The sequence below is a fragment of the Dipodomys merriami genome, unplaced genomic scaffold, assembly GCF_024711535.1.
Source record: "Dipodomys merriami isolate MVZ:Mamm:240054 unplaced genomic scaffold, mDipMer1.0.p SCAF_527, whole genome shotgun sequence".
Taxonomy (NCBI): Eukaryota; Metazoa; Chordata; class Mammalia; order Rodentia; family Heteromyidae; genus Dipodomys; species Dipodomys merriami.
Genome location: NW_027206099.1, coordinates 263,280 through 282,982, shown reverse-complemented (window position 1 = coordinate 282,982; position 19,703 = coordinate 263,280). Strand labels below are relative to the sequence as shown.

The following is a 19,703-nucleotide window of genomic DNA, read 5'->3' as shown; positions in this document are numbered from 1 at the left end:
AAGATGAAGAGAAGATGAAATCTGAGGATAATGGTTCAAAACTAGCCCATGCAACAAAGTCCACGAGCCTTTCTCTGTGTGTGCATCTGTGTGCTGTCCTATGCCTTGAGCTTGTGCTGTTTTGTTCAAGGATAGAGCTCCACCACTCCCAGCTTTTCATTGATTAATTGGAGCTAAGAGTCTCATGGACTTTCCTGCCCTACATGGCTTTGAACCATGATCCTCAGATTTCAAAAAACTGATTCATGCTGGGGTTTGCATAAGACTCATCTCCAATTAGCTACCAAGAATTAAAAAAAAAAAAACCTGGAGTTGAACTGTGACTCAAGTGGCAAACTGGGCAATCAATTTCTAGGACAGCACTCAGGGCCTTATTTCAAGCACCAAGACAAAACATGTATAGCCACAAGTTATATTTTGGCTCATGTGGTAAGCCATTAGTCTTGCAGAAAAAGCTCTGGTATTGTATCCAGCCTGATTTGTAGCCCCAGGACTAGCACATAAACAAAAATAACAAACAAGAAAAATTTTAAAAAGAAAAATTGGAAAAAATAACACATTAACGTTTTTAAATGAACAATAGGTGTGTGGTTCATGTGTATAATCGGAGCACTTCAGGAAGCTGAAATCTGAGGATCATGGTTTGAAGCCAGACTACCCAGAAAAGTATATTAAAATCTTATGTTCAATAAGCCAGCAAAAAGCTAGAAGTGGAGCTATGGTTGAGTTGTAAAACAATCCTTGAGTCAAAAAGCTAGTAAACATAGGGCGATGAGACTCTAGCCTGTAATCCTAGATATTCAGAGTTTGAGATATGAAAATCATGGTTCAAAACCAACCTGGGAAGGAAAGTTAATGAGAACTTATCTCCAGTTAAACACCAGAAAACCTGAAGTTTTGCTGAGGCTGAAATGGTAGAGCATTCACCTTAAGCTGAAGAGCTCAAAGACAGCACTCAGACTGAGGGTTCAACTCCACCCTCCTTAAAAATAGGTAAGAAACAGCAAAGAAGCCCAGAGATCAGGTCTACTGACCACAATTAAAAAGCAATGAGGTTGAAGGCAAGAAAGAGCTGAGTAAAAATATTGAAATGTCAGAATCTGGTTGCTCATGCCTGTAGATTCTAGCTACGCAGGCCGCAGTTCAAAGCCAGCACTAGCAAGAAAGTCCATGAGACTTGTGTATGTAATTACCAGTACTGGGGGTTGAACTTGCCCTGTTTTACCCAAGTCTAGAGTACGACAATCCCCAGCTTTTTGGTGATTAATTGGAGATAAGAATCTCAGACTTCATCTGGGAAGTTGGCTCAGTGGTACAGAGCTAGCCTTGCATGCATGAGGACCTGGGTTTGACTCATCAGAACCACATAAGCAGGAAAAGCCGAAAATGTTGCTGCCGCTCAATTGATAGAGCACTAACCTTAAGCTGGAATGCTGATGGATAGTGCCAAAGGCTAGTTTTCAGGCTCACAACCAATGGCAAAATAATAATAATAAAAAGAACCTCAGACTTTGCTGTTCATACTGGCTTCAAACCAAGATCCTCAGATTTCAGCCTCTTTAGTTGTGCTGGGTTTGCATGAGACTCTTCAAAAAGAAAGCAGCTGGAAGTTGAGCTGTGGCTCAATTGTCAGAACTGAGCAAAATCTCTGAGACAGTGGCCAGTATCTAGATAGAGAAAAAAAACATAAAAAATTTCAAAAATTAATAATAAATTGTAATACAGAAAAAATCATGTTTAATATGATACAAAGGAAACCTATTTTTTTAAGGGCAGCAAAGAGGAACATACTACAAAGTTTCAAAATGACATACAGAGAGTAAGGGGAAAAGGGAAAATTTAAAATTCATGTAAATATTAATTCCAAACTGTCATGACCAAAATCTAATATGATCAGAAACTTATCTCTCACTTGTAATTGCTTACAAAATATTGTACCTCCAGTTTCAGCACTAGCATGGGGATTTAGGAAGTACCTTTCTATGAAGCCTTGACTGAATAAGAATCTTCCTGCTTTAGCCTCTTGAGTTAGAAATACAGGCATTGCCCTTATTTTAATACACACATTACACTTTAAAACTCAACATCAATATTCAAATAATGGATTATGTGTAAAAGCATGAGTAAACATCCATCAGAGAACCTCTGAGCAATACAATCATAACAGTAGAGGAGCACCTACCACTTAAGGTAGATAATAGAAGGATGATTTGGCATTTTTTGTATGTGCAGGGGGTTGAACACAGGGTCTCCTGCTTGCTAGGTAGGTACAAAATTCAGTGATTAATTATTTCCACACTACTTTGTAACCATTACCTTTTTCTTGTGAACTTTCTTTTCAATACTGATGGAATCCACACAATGACCTGCACCAGAAAATTATTTTTTTGTTTTGTTTTTGGTCGGTCATGGAGTTTGAACTCTGGGTTGGACACTGTCTCTGTGCTCTTCAGCTCAAGGTGAGTTCTCTACTGCTTGAGCTACAGCACCACTTCCGGTTTTCTAGTGTTTTATTGGAGATAATAGTCTCACAGAATTTCCTGCCCGGGCTGGCTTTCAACTGTGATCCTCAGATCTGAGCCTCCTGAGTAGCTAGGATTACAGGTGTGAGTCACCAGCGCCTAACCCAAGGCCCCAGAAAATTTTAATCATTCATTTTTTCCTTATGGAATGATTGAGTCAATATATTTCACATAAATAGACTATTTTGTGTCCATCCATGACAGACATATATTAATTGCAGCCTTTTGTGGATGTCATAATTTATGCACACCTCATATTTTATAAACCTATTCATCAGGGCCCACATTCAGCAGCTTGTTCTGAGAAGAATAGTAGCTATTTTGCTAGCCACCTCTATCCTCTGCCATCTCCTACTCAAATTAGTCTTTGGTATCAGTTTGAGTCTGCTCAGAGGGTAGAGCCAGCCTGGGCTGGCTTTGAACCATGATCCTCAGATCTCAGTCTCCTGAATAGCTAGGATTACAGACATGAGACACCTGCACCAGGCCATCATTACTTCCAAGAACATTTCAGGAGGATGGAATAGGATAGCACCACATACATTCATTAGCAACTGCCCTATGGTGAGCCAGATGCTCAGACCAAATCCACTGACCTTGATATTGTCTGGACTCGTGTATGATTTGTTTTGGTGTAAGTAGTGAACAGCTCTTACAACATGTGTGACAAGCCTCCTGGCTTCATCCTCATATAGGCGGCAGAATTTTCAGATCCACCCCAGGAACTATCCCCTAGTGGCCAGTTCCATGATGAGATACACATACTCTTCCTTCTCCATTACCTGGTACAACCTGATGATGTGTTTGTGCCATACCTTTTTCAAAATGTCCACCTCATTCTTTATCCAATGATGAGGACTCTCACTTCAAGAGTATTTTAAATGCCACGTCCTTGTCTGTGAGGTGGGAATGGGCCAGCTTCACTTTTCCATAGGTACCTGTGTCAAAGAGCTCTTTCTTCTGGTATTGTTTGATTATTTCCTCCTTCAAGGAGCTCAAGGATGATTCTTTCTGTACTTCCATCCTTCTGCTACAATGGCAGGTAGCAAGTCTACCTAAATAAATTAAATAAAGTAAAGGAAAACCCAGAAAGTGTAAAAAGAAATACCAAAATCCAAATAACAGCCCTTCCCCACAACCCAAAAAATCATTTAGCTTTGATTCAGTCCAGGGGGTCATCAAGCAAGAGTTCCAAGCTCTGTTAACTGACATAGGTTGGAGCACAGTGGCTTACTGTATATCCTGCATGACCTCACACAATGGAGCAATCACAACTAGGCGTCATAGAAGAAATGGACCAATCAGAATCTGGGCCAGTGAAGTCAGTGAAAAAGTGGACCAATTACAGCCTGCCAGCATTGAAACACTAGCTCTTAGGCCTCAAAGACTGTTGCTAAGGAATCCATGTGGCTTCATATTGCTCTGGTCATTCTCGTGGCATTTCTAAAACCAGTAGTACAGTGGTCAAAATCCTCTGATTTTATAGAAGACTTATGAATCTTATAAATTGCTTTTCTGGAGACACTAGCTAATAGCCTCCATTCTTGATGCCCACCTTATTCTATGACTTGTTCCAGCAAAAGCACTGCACAAAGGCCTCCGTCCTTCTCAAGGACAACTCTGTCCTACAACTTCCTCCTGAGGGGACATGTTCCAGGGTGGCTTTGAGCCACCACCCTCACAATTCACCTTCCTGAGTAGTTAGGATTATAGGCCTGAGCCATGGGTAGGTACTTAGCACATCTCTTACATTTGGAGGAAGTATATTTGTTAGAAAGGTGGGTTTTACATATGTCCTTTTAACACTTTAATTTTTTTGTCCTTACTGTCTAATAGTAAATCTAGTTTCTGATGAGAAATTTGTCTTAATATAATTGAAGATTACTTGTGTGTGATGAGTTGTGTCTTTGTACTTTGGGATGTTTTCTGTTTTTGTTTAATTAGAATGTATCAATTTGGACCTGTGTAATTATGTTAATTGACTTTTTTGATCTGATAGATTGCTGCATAGGAGGGTTCATGCTTTCAATCAAAATTGGGAAGGTATTGGTTTTTATTCCTTCAAATCTCTGTATACATATATGCATTATACATTATATATTCACATTGTATATGTGAATATATATATGCCTACATGTTTATATTATATATACATTTATATACATATATAGTTTCACATAGCTCCCACTTTTGTGATTGTTTATGGTAGGAAGTTTAGATTGATCCTAGCTACTTCATCAGAGTTAGAGTTTGAAGTTGTCCTCTTTATTTCTTGATAAAAATATGCATTACTCGGCAAGGATATTGAAATAAGTATAAAGCACACATAGCTTCTCTCTCTCTCTCTCTGTGTCTCTCTCTGTCTCTCTGTCTCTCTCTCATTTCCTGCCTTAGTCAGGTCTCTAATCACAGGGACATTGCTTGTCGGGTTCTTCTAGTGTGCTGTGTTCTTCTGCAGTGTCATATTCTGCTTCAAAGGCCGCCAGGCCTGCACCTGTAAGAGAAGCTTCTCAAAGGCAGCCTGCATGGGTGCACCTTCCTGCCTCTGTCTTGATGTCAGAGCCCCACAGCTACTTGGGGTGGCCTTAGCAGATGCCCCTGTGCCAGGACTGCTGACTGGTGACTGTGCCAGCACAAGCACAGACTCTTTTTCTTACACATCAGAGGTCTGTGTTGGAACCGGGGGTATTCCCTGGTTGGTGGCTATGCTTGGAGCAAGGCTGGGGGCTGCAGAAGCCTCACTGTGGCCTGACTTCAGGGGCACAACAAATGCCAAAGGTTTCTCTGGGCTCTTTTCTTAATACATGGGCAGATTCAAGAGCAGAATCTGAGCTCAGGGGGGGCCCTAAACACAGGGTGGGCAATGGAGCTGGGTGGGGCAGGGCTGTCCAGGTTGGCAGGGGGCAGATGATGAGCTTATATTAGTAGTCTGCTGGCTCCAAAAAAAAAAAAAAAAAACTAGACTTGCTTGCTATCCAGAAATATCCCTCTAAATCTGGTTGCACCACAGAGTTCCATGCTGGTGGGAGGAAACTGCTGAAGACTGCAGTAGATGGATCAGGAGTACTTGGTGCTCTTTTTGGGCAATTCATTGCTGGCCTGGCAAGGGGAATCTGAAGTTTCCATAATATTGCAGCTCCAAGCAGACACTAGGCTTGGCCAGCTGCACACTGGGCAGGCTGGTAGGTGAATCTTTGCTGCATGGCTTTGCAGAGTCCCCTGGCCCACCTGCCAGCAAAAGAACCTGCCTAGCATCTCCTCAACCATAGAACTTGGAGACAGCAGCCCTCACAACATGGACATGAAGTGTCCATCTGGCTAGATTCTGCTGTGTTCAGTGCGAGTCTGGGAGGAGCGGTAGGCCTGCTGGTGGAGGGAGCAGATGCCCCTTCCAAGACATCTGGGGGAATAGGGGGCCCTGGAAATGGGCTCATGTAAGGCTAGTCTGTCCTGTCCAAAGACAACACCTCCAGCTTGTATGACTGTTTGGTTGGGTGAGGGAGTCACCCTTTGGGGGCAGTGTTATTAGGAGACAGTGTTGGTGAGATTATCCCAAAATTAAACCAACTTTTGAGCAAGCAAAAGAGTAAGTCTTGTTGAACTGATATGGCAGGTGGAGTTGAGGTCATGGCTGCTTTTGTCTTGAATGACCCCGAGGCTTTGTCACCAAAAGACATGTGACTGGATGCTATCATGGAGTGCGATGGTTTTAGGAAATTTATGAGAGAGCCCCACTTGGCTTGTAAGTCACTCAATAGGGCTAACACTGGGTGCGGAGTTTGGGCTTTAGAGCTGGGCACCACAAATTGATCTTTTTTTAATTTTAATTTTTTTATTGTGAAAATAGTGTACAGAGGGGTTACAATTACATGGGCAAGATAGTGAGTACATTTCTTATCAAGCATTGTAGCCTCCTCCTTTGTTTACCCTTCCCATCCCTTCCCATCCTCCCTCCCCCTCCACCAATCCTTCCCCCAAGTTATAAAGTTTGTTTTCGACATGACAACTTGTACTTCACATTGTTGCAATAGGTCCACCTGTATCCTTATATAAACGACTTGTTTTTGATCTTTTTGAAGGGCTGCCGACACCATCTGGAAGCTGTTGGACATTTAGGAGGTGTGAGTACATCACGAGATAGGTGTGGGCCTCTGAGCTTCATCCATTGTTTGCAACAGGGCTGAGCCCTCCAACCCATATTGTCCTGGTGCCCTCAGGGTGTGGGCTGGTTTCTGGCAGTGAGAAAAGTTTAATGTGTCCTCTATTCTCTGAGCCTCACTAGAAAGTTCTATTGTTGGCAGGGATGATTCTGTCATTGGGAGGTCTGTGTGTTCTCTGAGTAAGGGAATCTACAGTTCTCAGAACACATCTTGGCTTTCTCTCTGAATATTTAGTTTCTGTGAAAGACTGGTCTCTGAAAGGCCTAAGTGTTTAAGGTTTCAGATGCTTTATAGGTTTCCAGACATATCCAGGGCTTGTTCTTTTTTATCTGTCAATGACAGCTCTAATTTCCTCCTTTAGTCATGGTCTATTGACCCCTTTGACTCTGGCATAAATGAGGAAAGACAGGCAGGGCTGTTGTGTTGCTAAGGAAAGCAGACAGGGCTGCTTTGTTGCTGAGAAAAAGCAGGCAGGCCTGTCTTGTTACATAGTTTCATTTTATTCCCCGATGTTGATAAATAAAACCTCCAGATTGGACTTCAGGAGCTGCCCATGATCATTGCTCCATTTCTTTCCCCTGCTCTTACCATATTGCCTTTTTATTTAAATTCATTTTTACTTTTAATTTTTGTTAGAAACAAAGATGCAATTAAAAATCTACATGTAATGTCAATTTTTATTCTTGAATTACTAAAATACATGAAGAACATGTCAATTAAAGCAGCATAAAATGGCAGATGGCGTGAGCTTGATCACTGTCCCTCTACTCTGTCTCTCTTGCTCTACTTTGGGGTGACCACTGCGACTAATTAGTAATGTATCCCTGCATCTAAACTAAATGTGGTCAAACAACAGGCTATTAAAAAGAGACTTGCCCACAGCTATCCAAGTCCCTCAAACTTCTATCTTAGTAGGAGACCAAATTTCCATTCACACCATGTAGATTCAAAAGTCTACACTCAGGTTCACAGACCTGAGCCAAGTCTGTGGTGGAACCAGGACTGAAGGTGGTAACTTATTGTTCACTAAGGGAGAAGTCTGAAATAGCTAGAAATCTGCCCTTTGCCTTTGCCACTAAGTCACAGTGTCAGGTCTAAGGACCAAGGAGTTACCCAGGCCTTTCAGTGGTTACTAAACTGGGTTTTAACTTTTGTAATTCCAAGTTTCTCTTCAGATCAAATATTGGGCCTGCACAACAGCAGCCCATGAGGAAGTGATGTCCAGACCTTGTGCAAGTGTCTCAGACTGTTTGAATTTGTTTTTACTGAATTGTCTTTTTGCCTACAATCCACACCTATGGCCAAGTAGAGGCTTTGTTACAGCTAGCTGACTGAAGACACTACACTGGAACTAGTTCTGCAGACTTGTTCTGGAATATGGCTGTTTCAGTCTTAGATATAGAACTCCAGTCTTTCTCTCCCTCTCTTTCTCCTCCCTCTCTATCTTTCAATAAACTATTCAAATAATCATTTGTTGAACAAAACCTTGGAAAATTGTCATAACATTAAACCATAGTGTCCACCTTTCAAGTCTGGCCATTTTGTTAACACAAGTTGAGAACAAGCAAGAAAAACCATAAATGCACATACAGATGCACACACCCACACCCACACCTATACTGGATAGACACATACATACAGAAACACAAAAAAAATCAAAGCACATTTAAACCTTGTTTTTTTTAATACTTTAAATACACCAAACCATTTGATGCCATCAGGAAATCACTAGCTCCCTCCCCCCACATGCACCACACACACAGACACACACAGATACACAGACATAGACACACACAGACACAGACACACACACACACACACAGATACACAGACACACACAGACACACAGACACACAGACACACAGACACACACACACACAGACACACACACACACACACACACACACACACACACACACACACACACACACACTGCCAGTACTGGAGCTTGAACGCAAATGTGGGTAATATCCCTGAGATTTTGTAATGAAAGATACCATTTTACTCATTTGCACCACAGCTCTACTTGTGACTTTTTGGTTGCCAATTGGAGATAAAAAAAAACACATGGACTTTCTGCACAAGTTGACTCCAAACCTTAATATGCACTTCTCAGTCTCCAGACTGATTGAACAAGTTACATCCTCACCAGCAGTGATAGAGCTCCTTTTGCCACATCCATGACAGCATTTGTTACTAATCACATTAAAATGTTTTTATTGTCCTTCCTTACTGCAGTGACGTAGAATTAGGGTGTTGTTTTTGTTTACATTTCCTTTATGTTCAGAGATATTGAACATTTCTTCTTGTGTTGATTGGCCTTAATTACTTATTCTGAGAAGTTTGTCTTTAGGTCATTACCTCATTTATTAATTGGGATGTTATTTCATGGTTTATTGGGGGCAATTTTTGTGCTATCTACATATTTTTTTCCTATTAGGATCACGTTTGATGAATAGCTCATGGAATTCTTCTCCCATTCCATGGGTTTTGTATTTGGCTTGGTATGTTCTTTGTCAGGCAGAAACTTAAGTTTCATGCAATCCCGTTTATCCAGTCTTTCTTGGATTTCTTGTGATCATGGATCTTTAGTTAGAAAATTTCGACCTGTGTTGTAGAAGTCATAGTGTTTCCCCTGCCAGTTCTTGTAATATTTTCATGGTTTCTGGCCTTATATTGATGGCTTGGCATATGTGGACAGCATTAATTTAATCTGCCTACAATTCCTTGGTTCACAGACACAGCAAAGTTATACCCTTTCTAAGTAAGATGAGGTGTTTCATGATGATTTGGAAAGGGGATGTCTACTCAGAAGTGTGAATATGGAAATCATAGGAGGTAGGCTCAAGCATAATTATTTTTAATTACATTTTTAATTGTAAGTACAATGAATCCTAATCTGTGATACTTTTTTCATCATCTCCCCATCTCTGAAACAGCTCCTTCCCCTCAATTTTCCTAGTTTCATTGGATATGCATTGAAAATTGTGACTTCATTCACCTCCTACCCCCCATTCAAGTGCCAGTTTCCTCATTTACATTTTATTGTACTGTTGGATTTTCTAAAGAATTACACCATTTAAATTCTTTCCAACATATACTGTACTTCATGAAATATATTTAGGTATACGTGCATACAATACTCTGTATGTTTTCATATAGACCAAGCTTCCCCATTTGAAAGAAAACATGCATCCTGACTTCACAAAAAATTTTCCAGTTCATCAATTTCTTTATAAATGATGGAATATTCTAATTCATGAGTAATGTTACTCTGTATATATATATATATATATATATATATATATATATATATATATATAATTTTCTTGATTCATTCATCTATTGAAGCTATTTGTGCAATATAAATACCTTGACAATGAACATAGATGTTTAGGTGGCCTTACTTTATCGGGATTTTTAGTCTTTTAGATAAATGCCCAAGAATGGTAGTACTGAACCACAAGGTAGGTAAAGTTGTTTTGTGGGTTTTTTTCAGTGTAGTTAAACAAGATTACATTCCCACCAACAATATTTTATAATCAAGCTTAAATGAGATGTAAAAAGAGAAGCAAGTCAAGTGATTCTGTTTTTAGTGTTGTTGTTATTGTTTTTGTTCGGTTGTGGGACCTGAACTCTGGGCCAGGGCACTGAAACTCAGCTCCTCAGCTCAAGGATAGAGCTCACTACCACTTGAACCACACCACCACTTCCAGCTTTTTCTGCTTATGTGGTGCTGAGGAATCAAACCCAGGGCCTCATGTTTGCACAGCAAGCACTCTATCACTGAACCACCTTCCTAGCCCATCTCAAGTGTTTTGGTTTGCATTTCCTTTATGGCCAGAGATATTGAACATTTTTATGACTACTGTCCAATTTTATTTCTTCTGAGACGTCTCTACTTAGCTTGTTTGCCCATCTGTAATTGAGTTGTTAATTCTTTGTTAGTATAATTTATTGAGCTCTTTGTATATTCTGACATAGACCTGGCAAAGATCTCTCCTTCCGTAGGCTCTCTTTACCTTGCTAATGATGTCCTTTGCCATGCAGAAACTTCTTAGTTTGGCACAATCCCATTTGTGAATTCTCTCTTTGAGTCCAACCATTATTGATGATGAACTTTATATTCATGCTCAGTGGGAGCCAAGGTGAACAAGGCTTATATTCTTGGAACATTTCTTTCTAGAGTTCAGTGATACTTCTAGAGTGATACGCTAGAACATAAATTTTTCTTGTATAGTCTCAAGAGAGGTTGTCCTAGTGACTTTATTTCTTTATATTTCTTCCTTAACTCTGCACATCTGGTGTACAATATGATGACTGATGACCACATGGGATACTGAGCATTGTAAATTTTGGTTTGTTGTATTGATTTTGCTGTAAGGGATAATGTGCACCATGGAGTTGGAACACTACATACAAAACAATGAGGGGAGCTACTTTTTTGTTTGTTTTGCCAGTCCTGGGGCTTAAGCTCAAGGCTTAGATACTGACCCTGAGGATCTTTTGCTCAAGGCTAGCGAGCACTCTAGCACTTAAGCCACAGTGCTACTTCCAACTATTTCTGTTTATGTGGCACTGAGGAATCAAACTCAGACCTTCATGCAAGCACACTACCACTAAGCCACATTCCAGCTGTTGGGTTATTTTTTAAATGCTGTTTTTTTCATGAGTTTACCACTTTCTTGATCAGGCTTGCTTTGAACTGTGATCCTCAGATCTCAGCTTTCTGAATACCTTTGATCACGAGATACTGGTCCCTGGCAAATGGTGAATTTTAACCTACTTTTGATATTCCTCATCAATGAAACAGCTGAGTAGGTAACATGAGGAAAGGAGAAAGGCAGAGGAAAAAGCAACAGTAGTAGATACTAGAAAAACAATTGAAATTAGTACAAAAATTGGCAAAATGAAGTAAAGGTTGCAATTTAATAAATAGCATTACACCAATGTTGCATTTTTATTTTACAAACATACAATATTGGTATATTTCATTAACAGTAGGACAATGAGGGGACAGACAAACTGTTTACATTTAGACTTTTCTGTATACTGAATTTATGCCAATACAATTTATTGTAAAAAATGTCAACGAGGCTACGTGTGAAAACCTATACTTTTAATCTCAACTCTTAGGAGTTAAATTGGGAGGATTGGAAGTTTTTATATAGGTTTTAGCAAAACTATGTCTCTGAAATAAAAGAAAGAAAAAAAAACTCTAATCAAATATTTCATGTGCAATTTTGTCCAAGAAAATGCATTTTTCCCCTGTTTTTAGGTGTCAAACCTGGAAAATTGCCCATTGTATACAAGTCCTTTACTACTTGAGTAATGCCCCAAGCCTTTTTACTTACATGGTGTTTTTTACTTTGGATGGCTGGGAGTCTTTCTTTCTTTCTTTCTTTCTTTCTTTCTTTCTTTCTTTCTTTCTTTCTTTCTTTCTTTCTTTCTTTCTTTCTTTCTTTCTTTCTTTCTTTCTTTCTTGCTTCCTTGCTTGCTTGCTTGCTTGCTTGCTTGCTTGCTTGCTTGCTTGCTTGCTTGCTTGCTGGCTGGCTGGCTGGCTTGCTTGCTTTCTTTCCTGCTTTCTTCTTTCTTTTTTTTGTGGGGATAGACTATGATTAGCTGGAATAATCAATATATACCATCTCACCTAATGCATCTCTTATTTGACTGCTCCAGAAATTTTTTAAAAAGAAGAAACACTTCTTAACTAACTTCATAAGCGCAATGACAAAATCAGAATGCATGTATAGTAATTTTACTTATGAAGAGAAAGGCAAAAGTTCCTAAAAAAAGAGAATATGTATCAGAAATGGATAGATTACATTTATTCCTTTTCCATTTTTCCTGTGTGTGTTTTTTCTGAAGATTTAACACAGGATTCACACATAGAAATCAAGTTATTCTACCACCAAAGTGCAAGCCTACATACATAGCTACATTTTAGGAAATCTAATGCAATTTATTAAACTAAGTAAAAAACAAATCCCATATAATCCCAATAGATGCTGACACAGAAGCATTTAATATTTTTAATATTAGTGAAAATTCTGAAACAAGGAAAATAGCTTTAGCTTAAGTAGAATATCTATCAAGCACTTATAATATTCTTTAAAAATAGCTGAGGCATTTCTGATGCAAACAAGAGAGAAATTTATCAATGATGGCATTTGACAACACATTTGATGTTTTAACTGAGAAGAAGAAGAAGGAGAATGAGGAGGAGGAGGAGGAGGAGGAGGAGGAGGAAGAGGAGGAGGAGGAGAAGGAGAAGGAGAAGAAGAAGAAGAAGAAGAAGAAGAAGAAGAAGAAGAAGAAGAAGAAGAAGAAGAAGAAGAAGAAGAAGAACAACAACAACAACAACAACAACAACAACAACAAGATCACAGAAGATTGCATAAGATTGCAATGGAAGGAAAATATTGTGATTTGTGAGCAAGATTGCATGGTAGTCTACATAAAAATTCAAACATGTTTACCGTTTTACACTTTTACATGCTTTCAGTAAGTTGGGTACACACGAAGTCTAATAATGAAGAAATAAAAAAATCCTGTACATCTCAAACAAACAAAATTTAGGTGGTTAGAGTGTAGTTGTGGAGTTTGGAGGAAAGGAATTGTAGGGGAAAAACAAAGTAGGAGGCAACAATGCTTGATAAGAAATGTACTCATTACCTTGCTCATGTAACTGGAACCACTCCATACAGTTTTTTTATAATAAAAAATTTGTTTAAAAAATAATAAAATTAAAAATAAATAAAAAATAAAAAATCTATGCAGGGAATTTGAAACTTAGTGGTCGAGTATTCACCTACTATTTGTGAAGGGTCCTTGTTAAATCACCTGCAAAATACAAAATAGACCAAAAACTTTAAAAAATGATACATGAAGGAAAATAAAGCACAGGGGTTGGGGCAAGTAAGTGGTTTACTTCCAAAGAAGAAGTAGCAACAGATGATTTTGGGGGTACATACTTGGAATCTAAACATCCGTTCTTTCGTGGTTCAAGTGTTCAAGGCTAGTCAGCTAAAAAAAAAGCACAACAAAAAACGAGGAGGAGGGACATGACAGAAGAAATAATAATCTGATACAAATTAAACTTCATCTGGATGGTGGGAAGAAGTCTCTCAGCTCTGTTATTTTCTTTTAAATAAGTTTCTAGCCTTTCGACCATGTGAGAATGCAGCAACAAGGGAACACATTAAAGGCCTGGTGAAGCTGACCTCTCAGCATATTGAATTTTCTTGGTTCTAGATAATGTCCTTCAGAATTTCTGTTGAGTACCCATAAGTTTCTCTAAGCTATTGGGACCTTGTCGTAAGGAGTTTTGTTATAGCATCACAATGGAATTGAAATAAACAGCTATACCTCTTTCTCTACAGGAAGACTCATGGATTTGGCAGTAGGAGAGTTCAAGCAGAGGACCTCCAATTGTTTAGTTAGGGGTTCTACCATCTAAGTTCCCTACTCCAGGCCTTGTTCTTCACTTTGAACTTATCAACACATTGCCTTATGGATTTCAAGGATTCTGATGTAAATTATCTCAGAGGAAACTATCATGAGAAATGTTGATGCTCTATTTTTTCTCACTCCTATAGATGTTAATAACCCACTTCATGGAGATGTATGGCATAGGGCATTTTGATACAGTATCAGATGATTCTGAAGCGATACCACTATCCTTTTGACATCAGTCATTCTACATTTAAAGAAGAAGACATTGAATATCTTGAGTTAACTGATGAGGTCTTTAAAAGGCAAAAGTTAGAGCAGCTTTTCAGATTATGGATGCCATGAAATACCCTATTGGATTCAATTTCTGAGTGAGAAAACAGCTGTTTTCCATTATCCACCTAAGTATAAAACTTACTGGGACTTATTTTCTTTGCATTTTAATGTAAATGACAAAAGTGCCCATTTTTTGACTTTATTAGGGGACTCTTAGTATTACATAATTAAATAGTTGTCAAAATTCACTGAGCTGAATAGAGAACATAATTTATAATAATACATGGATGTATTTTATTAGTAAATACTGAAAAGGAAAAAAACAGTATTTCTACAGAAGATTCATCCTGGCAATAGTCACTTTACAGTAGGCTGGTTCTACCTGCCTTCTTTCAACCACATGCTATTGTTGAATGTGATATTGTTTTAGACCTACTCAAGAGCTATGGGGCTCATCTTGGATTCCATTAAAAACACACCAAAGTGCATACTGATATTACAACTTTTTAAAGATCAGAAATTATTTATTATATGGTACCAAAACACTAAATCACGTCCATAACAAATAAGGACTTTAATATTATTTTAAGCAGTTGTGCAAGAAGGTTCGAATTCAACAAAGAGGGACACCTCTTATACTTTAACAACTTCTTTGAATTTTCTCTTTATTGTCAAGATAAAAAAAAACCTGGATCCACTTTAGTGAAAGTTTCCAATTGAACTCTTCGTTATGTGTCCCCTGCATCTAGGAATACATAGGATTCCACTTTGTTTTTAGATTGTTGGAGCAAGTTCCAAGACTTGCACATATAGTGAATGGAAGCCACTGGTTGATGTATGCTCCTGCACATGGCCACTGTTCTGGCAGGAGCAGACATAAGGACATGGATACTACTCAAGGACAAAATCCTTGGGAGCAACCGTAGGATCTTGAAGCCAACAAGGACAGAATGCACTTTCTGATACACTTTATGTTCCTGCAACACTGCCAAGGCAGCACCAGTGGCATCATTCTGTGCACCTCACATCCCTGTGGAAACCTTGGCAACAGTCCTCCAGGCTCAAGACCAGAAGATCCAGTGGGTTCATTCCAAGCTGTGATTGGTCCATTGCAAATATTGTGAGTGGTCTCTGCAGTCCATTACATTGCTGAGAGTTCCTGGTGACCTGCAGGACTGAGTGCTACATTGACAGTTTCCTTTAGGTTATTGCTCTGGGGTTTTTATTTTCTTAGCTAAGTTTAGGTAGATTTACTCCTTGCCATCTTAGCAGAAAGATGGAAGAACATAGTGTATTATCCTCAAGCTCTTCAGAGAAGGAGATTTTCAATGAACAAGATAGTTTGAAGGTGATCATTAGCTATGGCAGGAGATTTTCCCTGAACAATATAGCATGAAGGAGGAAATCATTGACTATGGAAGCTATGGATATGGAAAGTTGGCCTAGCACCACCTCGTAGTCAATAAGGTTGTAGTGAAAATAATCCTGAAGATGAGAGTTCAACAATTGTTAAATCAAAAATGAGATGGACAGGCCGGGAAGGTGGCTCAGTGGTATATGTTTGCCTTACATAAATGAGGCCCTGGGTTCGATTCCTCAACACCACATAAACAGAAAGAGCTGGAAGTGGTGCTGTGGCTCAAGTGGTAGAGCAGTAGACATAACCTGAAGAGTTCAGTGACAATGCCTAGGCCCTAGAGTTCAAGCCCCAGGACCCACAAAAAATTTTTAAATGAGATGGACATTATTAAGATTTTCCGTCACCCAAACATGATCAGGTCATACCAGGTGAGGGAAATGGATGAGCACAAATATTTGGTAGTGGAACTGGCCATCCAGAGACCTCCTTAGACAAATGTGAAAATCATACTGCCTTTTCAAGAATGAAGTCAGGAGTTTATTCAAACAGATTGTGAGGACTGTGCACTACTTTAATGAAACTGAAAATAACTGAAACATTAAACCCAATAACATCGTGTTGGATGACAAAGGCAATGTGAAGTTCAATGACTTTGGCATGAGCATAAGGATTTCCGTAGGGTAGTTGCTGAAGGACATATTTGGTACCTTAATTTTGTCCCTATAAAATATTGCTTCCATGAATATTACAATGGCTGCAAAGTAGATAGCTGGTGCGTGGGAGTCCTCATTTTTATTCTACAGGGATGGCAAATATCCCATTTGAAAGTATGAATTTTAACCTTATACAGGTAATTGTCTTGGAGGCCACATACATTTCTCCATTCATCTGTCTCCAAAAGAACAAAATATCATCTTGAAATGGTAAACTGCATAGCCAAAGCAGAGGCATAGTATACAACAAACAATGGAGATCAGCTCAACCAAATTGAGGGATATTTCCTATGTCCTGATGAGCCACTTGTAATGAGTTAAACCCTATTATTCTTGCACTCTTGTGTGAGATGAGGTACAGCCTGCCTGATACACACAAATCAATATTGGACAGGACATTCGATGAAATCATGGTCATAAATGTTTTGATTTTAAAAAAGTCTTAAAATAGAATGACAGCAGTGAAATTAAATCAGTGCCTTCAATTGTTTCAGTGTGCCCAACTCCTGCAGATAAATAGTATGTATATACGTATATATCACACAAATATATTACATATTAAATATATGTCCAAAACTTATTTTATACAAAATTAGGGGACAATGTTATTAGATTTATCCTTGAAAAAAAGATCAACAAAAAATTAAAGATTGCTCACTTTGGCAGCACATATACAAAAATTGGAACAATACAGAGATTAGCATGGCCCTTGTGCAAGAATGACTCGCATATTTGTGAAGCATTCCTGATTTTAAAAAATAAATAAATAAAGACAGATAGAGATCCCAGTTTGAAGTGTGAAAGTAAGTGGAAGGCCCATAAATTCAAATCCTAGTACTGGCCCATAATCATACATTGAATTAATTTTTGTATGTCTTTTATTATAAAAAAAATACTGTGCAGAGGGGCTACAATTAAATGAGTAAGGTAATTTCCTATCAAGTATATTTCCTATCAAGCATTGTTGCCTCCTCCTTTGTTTTTCCCCTACCATTCCTTCTCTCCCACCTCCACGAGTATTCTCCCCACCTCCGAAGTTCTAATGTTTGTTTTCAACGTAGGGTCTTGTACATTGCATTTTTACAATGGGTCAACCCGTATCCCTGTTTAAGCATTTTATGTTTTCCCTTACCTTCTCCAAATTAGAAAAATGTATATAGAAGATGCAGGGTACCAGAATCAAATGCAGTGAAAACAGGAGTTATACCATGGGGGAGGTACAAAGAAAGCAACAAAGAAATCAATTTATAAATATGTTGGAAACAATCACAAGAAAGAAAAAATTATCTTGGGGTTCATTTCGCCTAACATCAACTTGTCTAAAAATTTCTGTTTTTCTCAGACATATACTAGTTATTGCAAATAAGGGAAAACATGGGATCTATGTTTCTTTGGGTATGGCTTATTTCACTTAATATAATTTGTTCCAAGTCTTTCCATTTCCTAACAAATTGGACAAAGAAATTCTATGGAGGCATGGAATTGTGTATATATACCACATTTTCTTGATCCATTCATCAACTTAGGGGTATCTGTGTTGGTTCCATATCTTAGTTATGGTAAATAATGCTGCAATAAACATAGTCGTGCTGGTAGCATTAGTATGATCTTGTTTGTGAACATTTGGGTAAATGCCCAAAAGTGCTAGTTCTGCGTCATAGGGGAGCTCTATGTGGAGTCTTTTGAGGAACCTCCATAAACTTTCCAAAGTGGTTGAATACGTTTACACTCCCACAACAATACAGTAAGGTTTTCTTCTATCCACATCCCCTCCAGAATCTGTTGTTATTAGAGTTCTTGATTATAGCCATTCTAACTGTGGTGAGATGGTACTTCTGCTCTTTTTATTTGCATTTCTTTTATGGCTAGGGAGGTTGAGCATTTCTTCATGTGTCTATTGGCCATCCTTCTTTTCTCTTCAGAGAAGTTTCTTTTTGAGTCTTTAGCCCACTTATTTAGTGAGAAGTGGTTTCTTTGAGGATTTGTTGTTGGGAGATATAATTTTTTGAGTTGCAGGTATATTTTAGATATGAGACTATTTTCTGTTTAATGGCTAGTGAAGATCTTTTCCCAATCCATAGGCTTTCTATTGATCTTGTTAACTATGTCCTTTGCCATGTAGAAGCTCTGCAATTTCATGCAATCCCATTTGTCCAACCTTTCTTTGATTTGTTGTGTTTCTGGGTCTCCATTAAAAAAAAATTCGGCCTGTGCCAAGGAGACCTAGGGTTTCTCCTATTCCATCCTATTCCATCAGAGTGTCTGCTTTGACTCAGAAGTCTTTGATCCATTTGGAGCTGATTCTGGTGCAGATTGATATATAAGGATCTAGCTTTAGTTTTCTACAAGTGATTAACCAATTTTGCCAGCACAATATACTTAAGAGGCTTTCTTCCATTCTATTTTTTAGCTCCATTATCGAAGATTAGGTAGCTATATATCTGTAGGTTCATTTCTGCCTTTTCAATTCTATTCCATTGTTCCTGATGTCCGTTCTTGTGCCAGTACCAAGCTGTTTTAATTACGATGGCTTTGTAGTAGAGTTTGAAATTTGGTATTGATATTCCTTCATCACTGTTCTTTATGTTAAGGATTTTTTTTTCTATTCTGGGTTTTTTATTGTTCTATATGAATTTTTGGATAGCCTCTTTAATTCCTTGAAGAAAGGGGTTGGAATATTGATAGGTATTGCATTAAATTGGTAGAAACCCTTGGAAAATATTGCCATTTTCACGATGTTGATCTTTCCAATCCAGGAGCATGGGAGGTTTTACCACTTTGTAAGTTCTGTTTTGATTTCCCTTTTCATGTTTTTAAAGTTTACATTATAGAGGTCCTTCCCTTCTTTGGTTAAATTAATTCCTAGGTATTTTTTGGGTGGGCTGTTATGAATGGAGTTGCTTTCCTGATTTCAACCACGCTTTTCTCATTGTTGGCATACAGAAAAGCCATTGATTTTTGAGGGTTATTTTTATACCCTGCTCCTTTGCCAAATTTTAAATCAGCTTGAGTAATTTTGGTGATTTGCTTTTCTTTTATGGCTAGAAATGTTGAGCATTTCTTCATGTGTCTATTTGCCATCTCCTTTCCTCTTCAGAGAAGTTTCTCTTTAAAACTTTAGCCCACTTATTTATTGCACAGTTGTTTCTTTGAGGATTTCTTGTTGGAGGTTTTATTTTTGTGAGTTCCAAGCACATTTTAGATATGAGATCCTTGTCTG

General features: G+C 38.5%; 1 non-coding gene across 1 annotated transcript; it reads left to right on the top strand.

The window, feature by feature from the left end:
* Nucleotides 1–17,133: 17,133 nt before the first annotated feature.
* On the top strand, nucleotides 17,134–17,237 carry LOC138811433 (U6 spliceosomal RNA). The gene has a single exon (XR_011367388.1). It is a non-coding gene; the product is annotated as a U6 spliceosomal RNA (small nuclear RNA).
* Nucleotides 17,238–19,703: the final 2,466 nt, after the last annotated feature.